Below are 19,432 nucleotides of genomic sequence, written 5' to 3'. Positions count from 1 at the left end.
GTCAATCCCCCAGGTCCTGCAAAAATAACCTCTTCCCTTCTCTTCCTGTTTTATCTCTTGCCATGGCCTCTAAATTGTCTTTCCACAGACATGGTACCTCTATAAACCATTAGCCTAATAATAACCAGCTCCATTTACAGCTCATCATAACTTCCATTGCTTCTAGAACCATTTAAAATTCTTAACATGGTACTCAAGGCCTCTCCTTGAACCACTTTCCCACAACTCACTACATGCCAACCATAATTGTTTTGTGATTTCCTCTCACTCCAGCACCTTCATATGCGCTGTCCCCTTTCCTGAAATACATTTCTGTCCTTCTCCTTCTCCCTGCTTTGCACCATTCACCTCTCTAACTACTCATTCCTCTTTAGGGCTTAATGTAATGTCACATTAAGTGAAGACTTTCCCAATCTCAATGAATATGAATATAAACTTGATAAAACCTGGACTTTTACATCACAGCACTTACCTGCATTATAATTATCTGAGTGCTTATAAAATTTCGATACGTCTGTCTTCCCCTTTAACTGTAAGACCCATAAGGATAGGGAATCTTTGTCCTATCCATAAACATATAACTATATTCCCATGTGCCTGGTTGGTGTTCATATGTTGAATGAATGAGTGGATAGATGAATGAATGAATAAGCATTACTTGTCTGTCGGATATAAACCTTAAGTGGGGTCACTATGATTTGAGGCATACTGTTTTAGGGGTCCAAAACAGCAATAGAAACATGTAAGACAAATAGTAATTCCAGGCACTGAGCCATTGTGATACATTTGCATGAATAACTAGTAAGATGATTATAATCACAGATAGTGTCCTAATTTAAAAAGACATTCACAACCTAGAAGATCATTGTGAGGGAATTATATCTGCATATGAAAACCTTGATATCTGTATATTTTTTTAGCCTGGTTTCTTTTGGCTCAGTAACATCAGGTTTTAGTTTTATTTTGGCTATTGGCATTTTATACGTGTGCCATATGTTTGTATTTCCTATGTTGCTTATTGCAGGAAAAAGCTAAATGTTTCCAAACAAATTCAGTCCAGTATTAAAATCTCTCTATGTATTTAGTCAAATGTGTTGGTTAATATAACAAAATATTGGTTGTTCAACATTTTCAAATAATTTTAAAATATTATTGCTTGAGGGAGGCTGGTGTTACCTACAGAAACAGGTCATTTTTCTTATATTATTCCTAAAAACTTTTTATTTCATCAGTGGGTCACCTGTAGCTTCTCTGATTGTTCAAAGATGTACATAGTCTTGGCAAAACTATATTTATAGAGTGTGTACTCTGTGCCAGGTGTGGTTCTAAGTGCTTTATATGTATTTATCATTTAATCTAATAAATCTATGAAGTAGACACTATTGCTAATATATTCCCCATTTTACCATATGAGGAAACAGAGACACAGCATGATAGGTAACTTGTCCAAAAGTCATACAACTAGTAAGTTGTGAAGTTGGAATTTGTACTCAGGTACTCTCCTTACAGGGCCTTCCTTACTCTTAACCTCTGTGTTTTGGAAAAGGTATTTAAACGAATACCTTCCTTTTTACCTTTAACTTTTGCTGTTTTTTGTTGCTATTCACTATAATATTGCCATATACTTCCTTTAATTATCAGGAATAAGTTTGAAAATTATGTCATAGAACTGTCTATCATTTTCATGTTAATGCAATGACTTTCTATATTATATAATTATCATTTAGAATCTTGGCTTTATTTTGCAAATATGTATATGCTTTAAGTAGGTCACCAGTTATTATTATCTGATCATTTATTCCAGTTTCCTAACAATTAAGAAATGGAAAATACGATCGTCTTTTCTCTGCCTCCTTTTATTTTGACTCCAAGACGAGAAAATTCATACAGGCCACTAGAAAGACCTATGACACCTTGATCTCCAGATGAATCAAAGGTTTTTGCTCAACAATTTTGAGATTTTCTGAGAAACCACATGGCATTGAATTCCAGGCTATAACTCATGTCAGACTCTGTGGTTACCTTGTAACTTATCAAAGTCTTGTTACCCCAAACAACAGAACCTTTGGAGAAAAACTCTCTCCCTGGGTTGTTTCCCTGGTAGTTTGAAAACTGAAAGAAAAGGTCAAAATGTACTTGAAGCAACATTTGCTTCACATTTAACCCCAGAGTATTAAATAAATTCCCATGGATTGAAGTAGCTTGTGTGAGGTCAAGCCAGTTGTGAAAAGAAAGGATGACAATTAACCCTTTCTTAGAGCAGTACCTCCTGCCTTTTGTTTCACCACTCAACTAAAGAGTCAAAATCCTGAGAGCCAACAGCCTCCTCCATAGATAAACTCCAGCTTGCCCCAAATAAGCCATGTATTCACAAAACCAAAGAACCAGCAGAGACCTCTGGGACCATCTAGCCCAGCAGTTCCCAAATGCTCCTGCAGCCAAGATTCTATTTATTTCCTCCCCTTCATCTCAGTCATGGATCATGGGTTTGAAAAAAATTTTTCAACTCTACTGAAAATGTTAAATACAATTAACTATACTTGTCAATGTTGTTCATCTAAGATACATAGAAATATGCATAGTCTGAGCTTCTGATCCAAGGTCCGCACCCTACGACGACTTGAAATAATTTCTAACCCAGAGCAAGGAAACTTGAAATTATCTATGCAACTTTATAAATAAAATTTAGAATTGCTCTTAGAACCTGTCTATTGTCTTCAAGGATGTTTAGCTGCCTATATCTGGAAAATGATGACGTATTCAATCTTGTATTTTACTGAGGGTCAAAGAGACATGATGACCTTGCCCAACACCAGACTGCAAGGTAGACCAGAAAGTAGACGTACAGTGGATCCTGATTCTAGCCAGCTCAATAATGTACAGGGCCAAGTCACTGGAGAGAATATTTCCTCAAAGCTGAGATGAACTGCTTAGCTAAAACCTGATACCCGTACAAACTGCATATCAGAAAATGAGAAACAGCACCTAAAACAGATTTGCAGGAGTTAGGTTTGTCGAGTATAATGTGACACTCTGTAAAAAGAAATGAAATCCAGAACTATGAAGAAAGCCTGTTCTTGGCTATCAACGTTCATGAAAAGTGTGTTAGATTGGGATTCAGCTGACAAAGACTAATGCAAGAGGTGAGAAATATTAGAGTGAGTGTTCATGTCTTTACAGAAGAGGAGGAAACCCAAGGAAAACAAATTACATCAGTTAAGGCTAACAGGATAGAGATAAGAGAAGCAAAGGAGCCAGGGAAGATAAGGTAAGCCCAAAGGGTTAAAGAGTATTAGGAGGGCAAATCTATCAGGAGGGAAAGGATGATGAGAAAGAAATCAGGGTTTTTAGTCAAGGAGCAAGGGCACAGAATCAATCACAACTTAGAAATTTGCTGAGATGTTGAATTCATTTTTTAAGTCAGCCCTCTTCATGGAGAAAAAAAATAAAAAGAAAGGAACATGATAAATTATAAAGAAATGAAAGTCTTAGAAAAATACCACTGACAAAAAACAGAAGAGGGTTATCCATGTGTAAAAGCATGCATGAAATCAGCCCATCCAATTTCTCCATAATGATGGTGATAACTACAAGAGGATATAAACCAATTAAGGAACAAGTACTAGATTTATTCAAGCAAGTGGCTATTACTAGTTTCTAAATTAAATTATTTAATTGAATTAAGCCTTTAGGGTAAGGGGGTAATGGATGCCAGTTTTAGACTTAGAACAAACCTCTAAAGATATTTTAGTTTAGTCCTTTAAATTTTAGAGAAGTAAATTGTCATTCTCATTTTAGAGATGAAGTAACAGAGGTCACAGAGATAGTTAGCAGGAGCTGGAATTGAGATCAAAATTGAAGAGCTCTGTACTCTCAGTCAGAGCTTTCTGGATTTTAAACTAATTGCTCTTAAGAACTATCACTTATCGGGCCCCCACCATAGGCCATTACTGACCACAGTGTAGTATATTGGATCCTCTCAGCAATCTTGTGACTTATGCAGCCTACTTCTTTACAGAGGAGGAAACTGAGAACTAAGAAGGATGAATAAACGTCCAACTTTCCAGTTGGTTTATGAATACGTGTTAGTCAATATGTTGTTTGGAAGTCTAACAGATACATTCTATTTTAAGAAATCTTGCTCAGGGAAAAATGAACTTTAAAAAAATTAGAGATTATTCACCTTACAAAAGGTTCACATAAAAGCAATTACCATGGCATTCCTTGACTCTGTCTTGAATTAATTTAAATATCTTAATATCCAGAGATATTGTTTCTTATAATTTTATTATTTAAAATGCTAAGAGGACAAATGGAAACTGCATCACCACACTACATTTCAAATATGAATCAATAAGCCCAAATGTGGTTACAGTCAACTTTTCAGAAACATTATCTACTTCAGACAAAGTTAAGGCCCTCCTATGGAAACTAGAATCAAAGAGAATGTGACACTCTGGTTCTGTGCTCTCTGGAGAGAGTTTCACTTATTCTCCCAGGCAAGGTGGTGGACCCAGTTGGGGACAGACAGATCACCTCCACTGTGTATGGAGCAGGAAGTTAACTAGGGGATTCTCTGCTACTATCACGGCGATGCAGGAGTCACCTGAAGACTAGCAGCCTCTACATCTCACTGATTTTTCCACTAGTCACCTAGCTGTCAACGTACCAACCACCATTCCCCTCTCCAACTCAGTGAAACAAGAAATTGTACTTCTTGGAACTATAAGGAAAGAATCCAAGTCTGGGATGGAAAAAAATGTTTATTTCTCAAACACCTTCCCAGCTGCAAAGGAAAGAAATGGACTGACAATTTCTTTAAAAATAAGATACCTCATCCACTAGTAAGTTACTAAGCTCATTTTGGCTAAAAAGGATTTAATTATTCACACATATAGCTTTGTATCTGCTAAGTCATTGGCTTCTAGAGCAGACAAACTAAGGTGTATGAGAATGGGTCTGGGTTTGGATGGGTCCTCCTTCAAAGGTCAGCTCTGCCTTTCACGCAGTCAGACCTTCTCTCAAACTCCAGTGTCCTCATATGTAGAATGAAAATAATGCTACCTCATTCATGACCATCGTAAGAATTAAATGACATAAAATACATACAATTCTTAGATAATGGGCACATAAAGTTCTTAAGCATGATACTAGGCAGAGGGTAAATGCATAATATATAATAAAAATTGTTATTATAGTTATTTTAGGATTAATGTAGCAGTTCACGCCAATTCACTATCAGAACATGCTTTCTCCTCTTAAGAATGTCTGGCCTTGGGTTTCAGCTTCATAATAAACAAGAAAATGCTTATCAAGCCTCTGAGAAATGGGTTTGGACTCCAGGAAACACAGCACAAACTGTAGACTGAAACATTATCAACATGAGAAAATTAATGAGTACAATAAAAATGTAATTGCTATGCTATAAATTAGGAATTTGATTCCACTTTTCCTTTTTTTGTCTTTAAAGTATAAATCTTTCAAGGAAACAACATTGCCTCTAAACTTGAGTGGCTGGCATATTAAAAGCAAATGCCTTCTGTTTCTATGAGAAATTTTGGAGAACGAAGCACCATGAACCCATCCAATGCTTATGTAATGCATGGGTGTTTGACATGTGCCGAGCCCACTGCCAGTGAAATTCAGACACTTTCAGTCAAAAAGTTACCAGTAAAAGAAGGCGAGAAACTCTGGAAAATGATTAGGGAAATAAACTATGACTAAATACCCAAGCCAAGTCACTGGAACTAGCAGGCTCTGAGGGGCATCTGGAGGGAGTGGGGATGTGCAGCCCTGGGGGAATCCCACACCAGCTGTACGTTTTGTAATTTTTAGTATCACTCAGAAAGATAATAAATGTGCAACCCTGGAGCGTGTAAAAGTGTGAATGATGATTTTTTAAATCATTAAGGCATTTATGACAACACAAGATTAAAATGTGTTCAGTCTCTGAGGCATTTCTCAGTCTGTGCCGTGGTCCCACTGAGCCAGTTTGAACTCCTACGAGCCCCTGTGCCATGTCTTTCTCAACCACTGCTCTCTGCTTCTCCTTCTCGCCAATGCTTGTGTACACAGTGCTTTGTATCCCTCGCTACTAGTCTAACAGGTTTATACTCTCTCCTTTAAACTTCTCCTAAAGGTAGCACATGAAGCTAAAATTTAGAAACACGTTCGCCAAATGTTGTACTTGCTGTTTTTTAAAGCACACCAACCTGCACTATCTTCTCTCTTGCTGTTACCTCCCATACAGATTTGAGTTCAACCTAACCAAAGGGGAAAATGTAAGCAGCCTTTTATTTTTTATTTTTTGGTCTAATGAAGGTTTGATCACTGTGGATTGTTCTACGGTTTTTAGTTACTAGGGACAGAAATACAATTGCATGAGAAAAGTCAACATAGCCCACAGTGTTCTGAGAAGGCTTCAGGTAATATATAATTTTTCCTTTTGGTGATCCTGTTGGGGTTATTGAATGTAGATCTCCTTTTCCAGTGGCGATAACAGTTGTCAGGTAGCATTTTTATAGCCCAGACTCTGCTCCGGCTGCCCGTCAGTGACACGAAAAATTCCTCAATAAAATCTAGTGTGATTCTAGGCCAGAGACCAAACATATTTCCTTCTTCCTCTCACCATTCCTATTTAAAACATAGGTTTATGAGTGCTTGGTCTCCCTCCAGAAAAAAAGTGCCTGCTGTCCCCACTTGGTGCCTTGCCCTCCTGCCCACACAGTGGCAGCCAGAGCTAGGTCCTGCACCTCTGTCCTCATGCAAGCCCAGCTCTTGTCTCAGCCATTTGCTTTCCTGGAATGTCCTCCCTGACTCAGCCTCACCACCGAGATTGTTGTTATCAGTGCTCAAATACCAGTCACTCCCCTATGAAGTAAGAGGAGCTACCCCGGCAGTCCCGGCAAGGCAGGGAAACACTGGCATCTCATCAGTTTGGAGGGGTAGAGTTTCACTGTCAAGCTCACTATCTGCTGGGCCCTCCCAGATAAACAGTAGATGGGGGCTCACAGCACATTCCTTTCACGCTCACTAATTTCAAAAGAGCACTGTGCACAGGAACTCCAGTGAATCTCCTGATTTGCTTAGGTGGTGCCTCTGGCCTCCCGGAAGTAATTAGAATAATATTCTTTCTGTCCTCTCAGCTGTGATGCTGTGGGCAAATCTATAGCCTTGTTGGTTAATACTCAGCCTGGGTCTTCTATTCTTATGAAAAACTTTGTGTATAATTCGAATCATTTAAAAATAGAATATGCACCAGAGATTTACATATGTATGATTCTTACTGCTAATGTTTCTAATCTGAAGCCAAAAATGTATCTCTCCTTTTTTAAAGCTTAAAATGACATTTGAAATGGCTGATAAAATTAAGGCATTAAAATCTCCGATCTCACCCAAACTGACTTTAAACATTTTTCCATAACGTTGTCAGTAATCCATATGGGCTTTCTCTCATTTTGTTGATTTAGATTCTCATCTTAGAATGCTTTCTCAATAGCAACAACAAAAAATTATTCTTTAAATTGGTCTTATACCTTGACTCTTTCCTTCTCAAAGAGGAGTTATCAACATAGAATGGAGGTAGATATTAACCCACGACATCTGCTTTTCTCTTCAGTGCCTTCCCAACAACTTAGATGAGATTCTTTTCTGAAATTCGCCCATGCCATTGTGCCCACCATGAATCTCTTCCATCTTCTTTGATCATCAGTTTGTTCTCACCCCATAACTGTGGGTGTTCTTTACCTTGGCCCTTGTCTCATCTCTGCTGGTACTTTTCTCTACATTGAACATCTCCACTTGAATTTTCTACCAGCTTCTTAAACTTAACAGGTCAAAACCAATCTCGCCATCTTCACTCCTCCACCCAACCTTCTTCTCCTCTTGACTTCCCTCTTTCTATTCATGGCTCCTCTATCTTCCTAGGACGTCCTATTCAGACTGTAAACCTTACAGCTATCTTGGATTTAATATTTTCCTCACTCTGTTTCCACCTTTCATCACTACCATACATAAAATACATTCCTTTGTATTTCATCCTCAGTATCCCTCTCATTTTCTCTTAAGTTCATACCATCTCCTCTCTAGTTAGAAAGGCATTCGTTATCTCACTCCTGTCCTATAATAAGCACTTTCTAGCAGGTATCACCACTTCCAAGATCTTATTCCTCTCTATTTTACTCCGTATGGTTACAATTAACTTCCTGATGCCAGCGTTGACCTTGTCCTTTCTGTGCTCAAATGCATTGGTGTCTCCCAGTTTTCTATGGGGAAAAAAGTCCAAGGTCTTATTCCTGACAAATGTGACCCTCTCAGGTATGTTTCCCAATCTGTATAACACCTCTTTTTTTTTTTTTTTTTTTTATCCCAGGAACTCTTTCTACACACTTTTTTTCAGTCTGAAGGAATTCCCACTACTTAAAGAAACACAATAATCTTCCAGCTCTAAACTTTATTTGGCCAACCTTACTCCAACAAAATACATCTTTTCGTCTTTGCCCAAATGCCATAAATTAATCCCTGATTTCTCAAATGAAGAATAATCTCTTCATCCTGTATTCTCCACCATACTTTGCACTTTTATTAGGAAGAGCTTCTTTGTACTATAGTAATTTATTTGCTCAGTTAATCACATCTAGCAAATTGTCAACTTGAGAGTAATGGCTCTTTGTATATCTCCATAGGGGCCAGTACAAAGCCATAAGTTTAGCAGAAAATATTTGAGTTGAAAAAAGTATCACCTGAACATGCAAATCTTCTCACACACAAAGGACATTCTGCTTTGTCCATAAAACCTCATTTAAATAAGGTAGTATTTTTGCAATATGTGCTTCTTTTTTCTCTTTCATACATGATCTAGCATATGGATAGGGAAAGGAGATGAAGTTAAGGAACATGCCTTCAGCAATCCTGAAGAAGTGTCTAACTCTTAATCGTCATTCCTCTCTGTACAAGGCAGAATAATTTCCGCCCCCCCCAAATGCTTTCACTCTAATCCACAGAATCTATTAATATGTTAGATGATAGTCCAAAGATATAGCAGATGCAATTAAGTTTACTAATCAGATGACCTTAAAATAGGGAGATTATCCTGGATTATCTGGGTGGGCCTAATGTAATCATATGAACCCTAAAATGTGGAAAAATCAATCAGTCAGAGAGATGTGGTAGAAGAAGAGGTAGGAGAAATTCAAAGTGTGAGAAGAACTCAACCTGCCAATGCTGGCTTTGACAGAATGAAAGGGTCCACGAGCCAAGGAATGCATAGCCTCTAGAAGCTGGGAACAATCCTCAGCTGACAGCCAGGTTGTAAATCTTCAGTCCTACAATCACAAAATAAAATGAATTCTGCCAACAATTTGAATGAGTAAGAAAACATATTCTTCCCCGGAGCCTCCAGAAAGGAATGCAATCCTGGTAACACCTAGTTTTTAGCCCCATGAGTTCCATATCAGACTTCTGACCTAAAAAACTGTGAGGTAATACTACATGTTTGCTGTTTCAAGTCACCAAGTTTGCAGTGATTTGTTATAATAGCAATAGAAAACTAATATACTCTTCAAGTAGCGATTCAGGTACATTTGACCTGTGGTGGTTTGAATTGGCTAGAATTAAGAGAAGAGTGTGCGTACTTAATGAAGTAGATACTTAAAGGCATGCCTTGTTATTTTTGATATGGAATTGCTCCAAAGTGTTATGAGTAATGTGATCTATTCATTCATTTTTATTCAATCACTCTTTCTAAAGCATTTCCCAAATACCCATTGTCTATACTCACATCATAATTTTTCTTAGAGTTTGTAAATATTCTTGATTCTCTTTCATCACTGGCCATAACATATAACCAGAAACATGGCAGGCACTCAATAAATATTTAATGAATAAGTTTAAGCATGACTTTGTCATTTAAACTCTCTTTACCTAAAGTTCGTCATCTGTAAGATGTAGATGATAATTTTTCTAACTTACAGGGTGGTCTCAAAGACATATGCTTAAGAAAGTTTTAGAAAATAGGTCATTATTAATCCCAAAATATCATTTTTAAAGTCTACACCCTGATCCCTCTGTGCTTTCACTTACGTATCCATCTTCGCATTATCCTCTGGGTCTCTCATTTTACACAATAACTTTCTTAAAGGGCTATTGTTATCTGGTTACTTTCTTGTTCAAAATTCTCTGAATAGCTCTCCACTGCCTTTAAGCTCGAGTCCAAATCCTTTAGTTTGGCATGTAGTCTCACAACATGCCTATCCAAAGAATCTTCTCTCCCATTACTTCCTAGCCTAACCTGTACTACCACCCCCAAAGCATTCTCCATTCCACTAAACCTTCTCTCTGACCCTAAAAAGGCCACATTCAGCCTTGATAAAAAGCTTTTGATTCTGTGCTACCAGGTCTGCAGTGTCCTTGTCTTTTTCTTTTCAACCCAGCCTACTCCTCGGAAAAATTCTTATATCTTCCAGGTAAGAGGCCTCTCCTAAATATATCAACTCAGAGTAATTCTCCGCGCCTAGGTGTTGCCCCTCCTCTTGTTATAATAATCACCTGGTTCCAGGTTTTGATTCTTATTCCACATTTGTTGCTATCCCTCTGAGCTAGATCACAGATAAAGTATTCACAATTTATTATTTTTAATATCTGCAGCCAACCCCACACCCCAGCAATAGTGCTGGGTAAAGAATAAGTAATAATAGTAATTACTAACATATATAGCGCTTACTATGTTGTAGATATTATTCTAACTGTTCTACAAATTTTAGCTCATTTAAAACTGAAAACAATCCTATAAGGTAGATACTATTTTTATCTCAGTTTTACAGGTGAGGGAACTGAAGAGCAGTTATTCAATATTTATTTGTTGTGGAAATTAAAAATACTATGGAAAAAGTCTATAAAATGTAAAGCGATTGGAATCTCTAAAATGATTGATGATTAGAATATAATATAGCTTATTTTAAGAAAAAATTTATACTTGGGAGGTTTGAGTTTTATTTTTCACATTATGGAGGGTAATATATATCTAACGAATAATGGCACATCAGGAAGACTATGTAACATATATCTTTTAACAATAAAGTGAGGTGGAATGCATAATCAATGGCACAAATCCCAAATACTCAAGTGAATTTCAGATTATATCTATTACAACAAGCTACCCTTCTAAGGCTAATAAAGAGACTGAATTTCAATTATGTTTGGCAGAAATGTAAAGTTGAAATCTCTCTCTATTTCACTGTAATCTGCATTTTACCACAGTTTCTGAATCCTTTGCCATGTGGAGTTATGTAGAAGTTTTTGTTTTTGTTCGTTGGTGGTGGTGGTGGTATCAACTTCATTTTAAAAACCACTGCAAGGCTCTAAGCAAATGTCATGACATATGTGCATGATGTTCGTGACTAAAATTCAACCCCCTCCAAAGTCTCCATGCAAGGACTCAGAAGAGCTTCACATAAATTAGGTTAATAGTAGTGAGTCTTCCAAATGTGTATCTGAAACAACTAGAGCTCACAGCAGTTAAGGAACTAGCACAAAATATACAAACTCCAACTTCTGGCCTTTGAACAACATTTACATTGTTGCCATCAACCAGGTGATAATTCTCAACTCAGAACTCTTCATCAGTTACCTTTCACTTTTTAATGATTTATTCACACTGTGATTAATTTATAAGCTTCTATTTCACCAAGCAATAACAAAAATAGTCTGTCTTAAAAGCAATTTAAGTAAAGGTCAAGAGAATTTTAGAAATTTAGCTTTACTGAATCAAAGCAGCTGTACAAGCTTTTCCAATCAAGATGACAAAAGTGTTATCTGCAGGCCTGCCCCTACCCACCCCCCACCCCCAGACACTTTTTATTCTTATCTCCCGTGCCATTCACCATTGGGAGAGGCACAAGACCTGATGTAAGTTCTGTGGTGGAACATTGTTTTCTGTTAAAGATAAACAAAAATCTATTCCTTCCAGCTGGAGATACTTTAATCTCCTTATTTTATTTTTTCATGTGAGAAATGAGGCAGAAATATCCTGTAGTTCTTCTGAATTGTCATGAGTGTTTTACGGGGACTGGCAGGAATCATCTTTGAAACTCAGACTGCCAGGGCTGGTGGCAATTCACTGCCCTCCCTCTTTCTTGGCATCCCTTTAACTCACTGGCAGTCAGGCAAGGACATACTGATCTTTCTACAGCTTGCTGGGCCATAACTGCAGTGGTCTTACAAAGATAAAAAGGGATTATCAGCTTGCCAAAATAGAGTCTTCTACTATCCTTAGAAGAGTCTTGAAGAGGGGAAAGAAGGAATAAGAAATTGTGACCTTATGGAAACTGAATATAAAAACACAATGAACTCTCTTCTTTTGTGCAGACAGTTTTGCTTCGGGGACAGACTTAGTATTCTTTGGTCCATTAGAACTTTACAAATAGGACATTGTAGCTTCTTGGTCAGCGTACTGGTTGGAAAGTCCTTGAAGTAAAGTGTCACAAACTGGCTAGCCAGAATTCATCTATAATTTGGCTTTCGCCAGTTATTCAATAATTTTGCTGTTCTGGCTATTTCCTTTGTGATGGAGATCTTTAGTGAAAACAGACAAAATGCACTTTAGATCAAATGGGGTCTTCAGTCTTCACGTTAGCCATCCAGTCTACTTCCAGAAAAGATCCCAGAAATTGTAATGGCATCAGAATAATTCCTTCAGCTGCATGAAAAGGGTAGTTAAGAGGAGCAAACAATCGAAAGACCAGACTAGGTGATGGCATGCAACAAGAAAGAGGATGGAAAAGCCTAGAAGTTTGTGCTGTAAAAGCCCAGATTGTCAGCAGAACATATTGAGACATATTTTCTGCTTAAAACAATAACAATCATAAATGAACTATTGTTAACACAAAAATACCAAATACTGGTAAGAGCTGTCATTTTGGTTTTCTTTAGACATGATAAATTACATTTGCAAATTAGTGTCTGATCTGAGATGACATGGAACAAATGGTAATATTTACATTCTGCACATTATCCTTGTCAGATTAAGCTGCAGTTGGCCAGTGTGGATATAAAGAGGCCTCAGGAGGCATGCCTGCTAAACCAGCATGTAAATTGTCTCTAAACCATCCACATGCCTACATTTATTATCTCCCCAAACCAGTAATAGCCATCACATTTACATGTCAATTTTGTCAGGTTAAGGTAACTTTACCAGGAGAAAGAACTAGTGAAGAGAAATACCTCCAATAAAGTACTTTGAAGTAAGTTAAGAACCACAAAACACATTTTGTAAGTTGTCAGAAGCTTCCTATTTCTTTAGCAGTTTAAGATGGAAGGGGAGGAAGAGGATAAAAGTAGCATTTAAGGGCCTACAATGCGGTATGTGTCAAGGTGGGTCATATGTTATCTCTTCTGAGACTCACGAATTAACCTCTAATATACCCATTTTATAGAAATGGACATTTAAATTCAAAGACATTGAATAATTTACCAGTACAGTCAGAGTTAGTGTTTGAATCAGAGATAACTGACTCCAAAATTTTAACTAGAAATGTCTGAATAGGATGGCAAGTTCTGTCTTTTTATTTTTTTTAATGTAACCTAACAAAAATAACATCAGTTTTCTACTGTCATCACATTTTCCAGAAATATGGTTCAGGGGGAGAGGTATGTGGAATCTCTGCTAAGGTCTTTCACAGGATACTGAACCAACCACAAACTTCCCACCCAAAACTCTCCATTTTCATGATAAAAGCTGCAAATGAGGTTCTGGGCACACTGTAAAAGTGGTTCAATTTGACTTCATATCAATTGTGTCTTTAAAATTAAGTCCCACAGACAGGCTGTGCAAGATGGTACACAGCCTGTCTGTGGGACTTAATAAAAGGTGGCTGCCTTTCTTAATCCCAAGGTTTGTGGAGGAAAGAGAATAGGCAGTAGCAGAAAGAACTAATGCAGTACTCTGCTTACTACAGAAAAATCCTTATGATTGGATTGGCCACTGTCATAAAGCCAACTCTAAAATCACTCACTAAAATGAAGTCATTAATATGTGGATCATATTATGATCTTGATTTACACCAACCAGTTGCAAAAAGACATTTTGAGACATTTCAGGAATTGTAATTATGGACCAGGTACTAGCTGATATCAAAGAATTAGTTGTTCTGGGGAGCTACTGCTTCACAGTATGCCTTCCATTGGTCCAATTTCCAATGAAAGCCAGAACAGTAGCCTACTTTACTTAAAGTGAGGTTTTTTACAAGCTTCAAAGGGAGGTCACAGAAAGTACTTGGGGAATAATGGATATAAGCTGAGAAATGGACTCTCTGGGACAAAGGTCACACTTGCTATTCTGCTGATGGCATCCGCATTACCCAAGGAGCAGCCCGCATCTGGGCTCCATGGAGCTGAGGGTCTGGAGCCTGTTCTCTAAGGATAGAGCATGGTGGCAAAGGGCAGAGGGAGTGCTAGCAGCAGCCTCAGTCACCGACACACCACGTCTTCAAGATGTTTGAATGTTTTTTGAAAGAAAACATCTTTTAAGAAGAAATTTATGAAATATCTATTCACTTCAGTGGTAGGAAAGATGTGTAAATATGACCATTGGGAAGATCTGAATGAAGTGGGCAAGCAGAGGAAACAGGGTCTTTTGACAACACAGGATGTTTTTCAAAGTGAAGTCAGAAGGCATCACCTTGATCAGAATCACTTAGGATGCCTCTTAAACTGCAGCTTCTCTGACATTGCCCCAAGCAATGTATCAGAAGATCTAGGCAGCTGTATTTTAAATGAGCTTCCCAGATTCTCCAGCATAGTAAAGCTTGAGAACCGCTGTTTATCTTCTTTGCCTTCACATGTTTCTTCAGTTTCAACATTCATCCATTGTTCTCTTTCTGGGCATTTCCCTTGAGGCTGGGTCCCTGAGCTTCACCTCGTAGCTTTGTAATACCAGCTCCTTGCGTTTTCCCATAAATCGGACTCAGAAGGCTGCTACTTGATTGAATCATTTATATCTGTGCTATGAATACCTAAGCCCTGCTGTTTCTCTGGGCTCCTATAGCACCTATTTTCCCCCAGCACAACTTATCATATTGTATTGTAATTGTCCATTTATTTCTTACTCACTGAGTCCCTCCCTGGAGAGACTGCTTGGTATAGTGTAGGCATTCAATAATTGTCAAATTAGGAAATGAATGATTATTTTGGACTCATTATTTTCATAACTTAATACTAATTAAGTAAATTTACTAATTGTGAGAAATGAATGTTTTCTAGCTATTTCACCTACTACTTTCCTCCCCTGTCATCTCTGTAACTTGGCTAAAGATTGAACACCCATGGGAAGAAAAATCTGATTGTTCTGGCTTGGACCATGCGACTACATCTCAGTTAGAGGAAGACCTTACTTTACTTCTCCACCAAGAAGACCCAAAATGAAAAAGAAGCAATTTCCTAAAATGAAATCATCATGCTGTTGGAAGGGCAACAAATGTTAGGGGATAAAAATACCAATTAATATCCTTAAAGGGTCTACTGTGTTTTTAACCTGGATTCATCACTAAAGTCATTTGTAAATTTTTATAAATGTTTACATGGGCACAGATTTCTTCAGATTCTAAAGAAGGTCCAAGTCACAAAATGGGTAGAACCACTACAAAGCGTTGCATATGAGAACACTTTCCTCCAAAATCCAAGTGTCTTCTAAACAAGTAGTCTTAAAACTCAGCAGAAAATCTTTGCATTAAGTTGTCTATTTTCCTGGACATTTAATATTTGTTTATGAGTTATAAAGAAAAAAGATGCTTTATTTTGAAATTCAGTGTTTGTTGAGATGTTGATAATAAACTCTTCAGAGCTGGGCAGATAAGTTTGTCTGGGATATGGAATTGGGCACCCAACCATCCATCATCCCCTCGTAACTGCCTGCCAGAGCCCAACTCTCAGTGAGTCAAAACACCTGCCTTCTCTGGGCACCTGTGGGCAAACACAAAGTAGTTCATGGACATGTTCATGACCACTGGCCCTCCTCAGCTATCCTATCATCACTCTCTGCTCAGCTCCTTCCCCCTTCTCCGTAATGACTCTTTCAAATCCTCTCCACTCTCTTCAAACTCTACTACTTCTTTTCTTCCTTTTCATTCTCAACCAACTGATAAAAATTCCTTCATATCCAATTTATTGTCATATACTTGAGCCTGCAAGCAGAATAGAGCCCTACTATCATCCCTGGACAGAATCAATAGGTCCATACACAACACAATTCTCTTCTGTGATTCCCACCTGAGGAGGCAGGTCAGTCATGAGAGGAGGAGGAACTCTGTTTATAAATGGCCCATCAAATCTTTTAGATTAAAAACAAATGCTTCTACAGTAAAGAAGTATAATTTATTAACCTTGTTACAAATATCTCTAAAGAATATCCAACTCCATTTACTCTCATTTAAAGGCCATTAAGAAATCTTTAAATTTAAGATTAGGTTTATGAATCAATTTTCTATGTCCTTGGGACATATCAGTTCCTTGGGGCCTGATCATTACTATAGAAATAACAAAACCAAGACCTTCAAATTGCAAAGTTGAGGACCAGATTCTTTATTTGAGATGGCCTCCAAATTATACAACACCCTGTGAAGCTTGGAAGAAAATCGTCAGCAGGTCTTACCTATTTTTATCCCATCCCCCAGTCTCATCTATTTTTATTACAACTGTTAGGCATTTTTTTTCCTGATTATCACTTTTAAGAATAGTCTGACTAAGAACATCAAATGTTTCTCTCTAAAGGGTAAAAGAAGGGGTAACATCAATCCCCTTCTTTTGTGCTGATCAGTACCTGTAAGGAAAGCACACTGTATTTCTTTCATTGTCTTTGCTGTTTCCAGTGGAAGTGACAAATGTCTCCCCACTCTGAGTGTCTTTCTGAAGTCAGTAAAAGGAGGTTGAAATTAGTGGGAGTTTCAAGTTCACGCATGCATTACAGCCTCACTGACTTGCCTCTCAAAATTTTTGAGAGCATCCTCTCAAAATAAAAAAAAAAATCTATTTCTCTACTGATGCTTGATTTAAGTTCAGATTCATACCTCCAGAGCAGCTCTCCTTGACACTCCTAGATCATTTGGTGCTGCACTTCAGGTTGAGCACATCTCAAGCAGTATTGTAATGATTGGCTGACCTATCAGTGGGGTATGGGACTGTGTTTTGATTATCTTTGCAGCCTTAGAATGTGGAACAATGGGAGATCAATACGAGTTTACTGAACGAATAAACAGAGTGTGATTTAGCTCAGTGCAAGTGACAAAGGAGCTGTCAATATAAATTTCTGAGGTATCTTTAATATTTTGATTTTAAGATAGAATTGTGAGCCTAAAGGACATAAGCTCTGGCTCTATTTGGGAGATGAATGGAAAAGTACTTTTAAAATAACACATTACCATTAACACGTGTCTACTCAAATCAGTTATTCTTTCAATGTGACTGACTCATTTAGTGAGAACAGCAAGTTTACATATTTATATGTATGCCACCTAGCTTTTACCTTTCTAGCAAAAAACATAAAGTTGGTCACTGTGTCTTCACCAGAATTTCCAAATCTGTAGTGGTGGGTTTGTACTAGGTCAACTTACCTCTAAGTTGGAATTATATTTCCCCAAATTTCTATCTTATATGGCTCATAATTAAGGAAGGGCCATAAGAAAATTTTTGCACAAGACTTAGAAGATGAAATTGAGGCAAGTGTTATACCTAGAGGTTGGTGCAGTGCCCCAGGTGCCGTTGCATCTTGCACTTGTCATGGATGTGCATCCTCATGGGGCAGCAGCCAGGCCCGCAGCTCCTCCTGCTGGATCTCCTCCAATTTCTCCAAGTCCTGGGCCCGCTGCATACGCAGCTTTATGATAAAGGCACTGGCTTCTTTTTCAAGTGTCCCAAGTATTGAGGTTGAAGGTAGTTAGTGAGAGACAGATGCAGGTTCCAATTTGTCTAGGCAAGTTCTAGTTTGTCCTCACAGATTCTGGTTTGTCCTTGCTCTCCTCCACTTCATGTCTGCTTTTTTTTGTTTTTTGTTTTTGTTTTTTTTTTTTAATTTCAACAGCTGGTCCTCCTGGCCTACAGTGACTTCAGATACACACTAGATGCAGAGGGAACCATCTTCCGTAAAATTCATCACCAACTCCCTTTATTGTATGAGATCTAATCTCTATAATAGATCCTTTATTCTATATCACTCAGAGTTCGATTTCCCTGATCAAATCTTAGCCAATAACACCTGCCCTGGTATAATACATATAGGTTAAAATGAAGGAGAATCAGGAGACAGACAGTTTGGGAAGACCACTCTATAATTTATCATAATTTGTTTGCTAATTAGAAGTCAATAGAGACATTTCAATTTTATGAATTGTTTATAGGGCTGCAGCATTGAACACCCACTGTGACTCCTATGGAGATGATCAATTTGTGGGCTGCTTAGCTGAAGATAGCAGCCCTGGCAGAGGGGAATATTGTAATAGTTTCTCTTTACATAAAATACCATTTTCAATTTGTAATGAATAACTGATCCATTCATATGAAACCATCCTTAACTCAGTCCAGATGAGACTTAGAGTAATCCAGTGTAGTGTAGTGTAGTGTAGTGTAGGATAGCATGTCACTGGAAATACAAATAGAAAACACAGTGCATCTGAAGAATTTTTAAGTCATTAAAGTCAGAAGAAACTAATTGCAGAAGCCAATAAACTTGAATATTCGAATAACAGATTTTTTGGAAATTAAGTCAAGTGATTTGAGCTTTGTTCTATTTTCCTATTCTAAAGCCACCCAAATGTGAATTGGCAAACCCAAAGTTACCCAGTAAATAGATCAACAATTGCCCTCGCTGTCATCATAGTCTTCAGAGGAGATTTTTCTGAAAATTAAGGCAAGACTAAAACAAAGAGCCAAAACCGTAAGGCTTTTAGGGGTACCTTTGTAACTCATGCTCAAAATGCCCTCTTTTTACTCGAGAGAAACATGTCTTTGCATACTAAGAGGTCACTAATTCTCCTGCCTTTTCCAATTCCATCTTCTCTTCAAACTTCCACTATTATTAGCCATCGCCCTCCAATCTCTTTTCTTAAGATCTGGGACTGGTTCTTGTAACTTTCTGTTAACAACATGCCTTGCACATGGTGGGTGCCTAAAAACTAATTTCTATGATGATGAGGTGCTTGTTTATAGTTCCAGGCCATAGTTCTACCCTCCACCCATGATGAAGGTAGTATGGATATAGACGAAGAGCACTGGAATGGAAGTTCCTTAGAAGTAATCCCTTCCATTTGCATGAACTATGACTTTCTCAGGGCCCGTGCTTTTCCTTCCTTCTTGGATAATTCCTAATATTCTTACAGCTGACAGAACACAGTGCTCCCACAAAGAAGTCTACTACAGTAGACTTTATAGCACATAGTGCAAAAGAGAG

Source organism: Pteropus vampyrus, unplaced genomic scaffold (genome assembly GCF_000151845.1).
Source record: "Pteropus vampyrus isolate Shadow unplaced genomic scaffold, Pvam_2.0 Scaffold102, whole genome shotgun sequence".
Taxonomy (NCBI): Eukaryota; Metazoa; Chordata; class Mammalia; order Chiroptera; family Pteropodidae; genus Pteropus; species Pteropus vampyrus.
The sequence above is the reverse complement of the archived record's forward strand: the minus strand, read 5'-3'. Positions refer to the sequence as shown.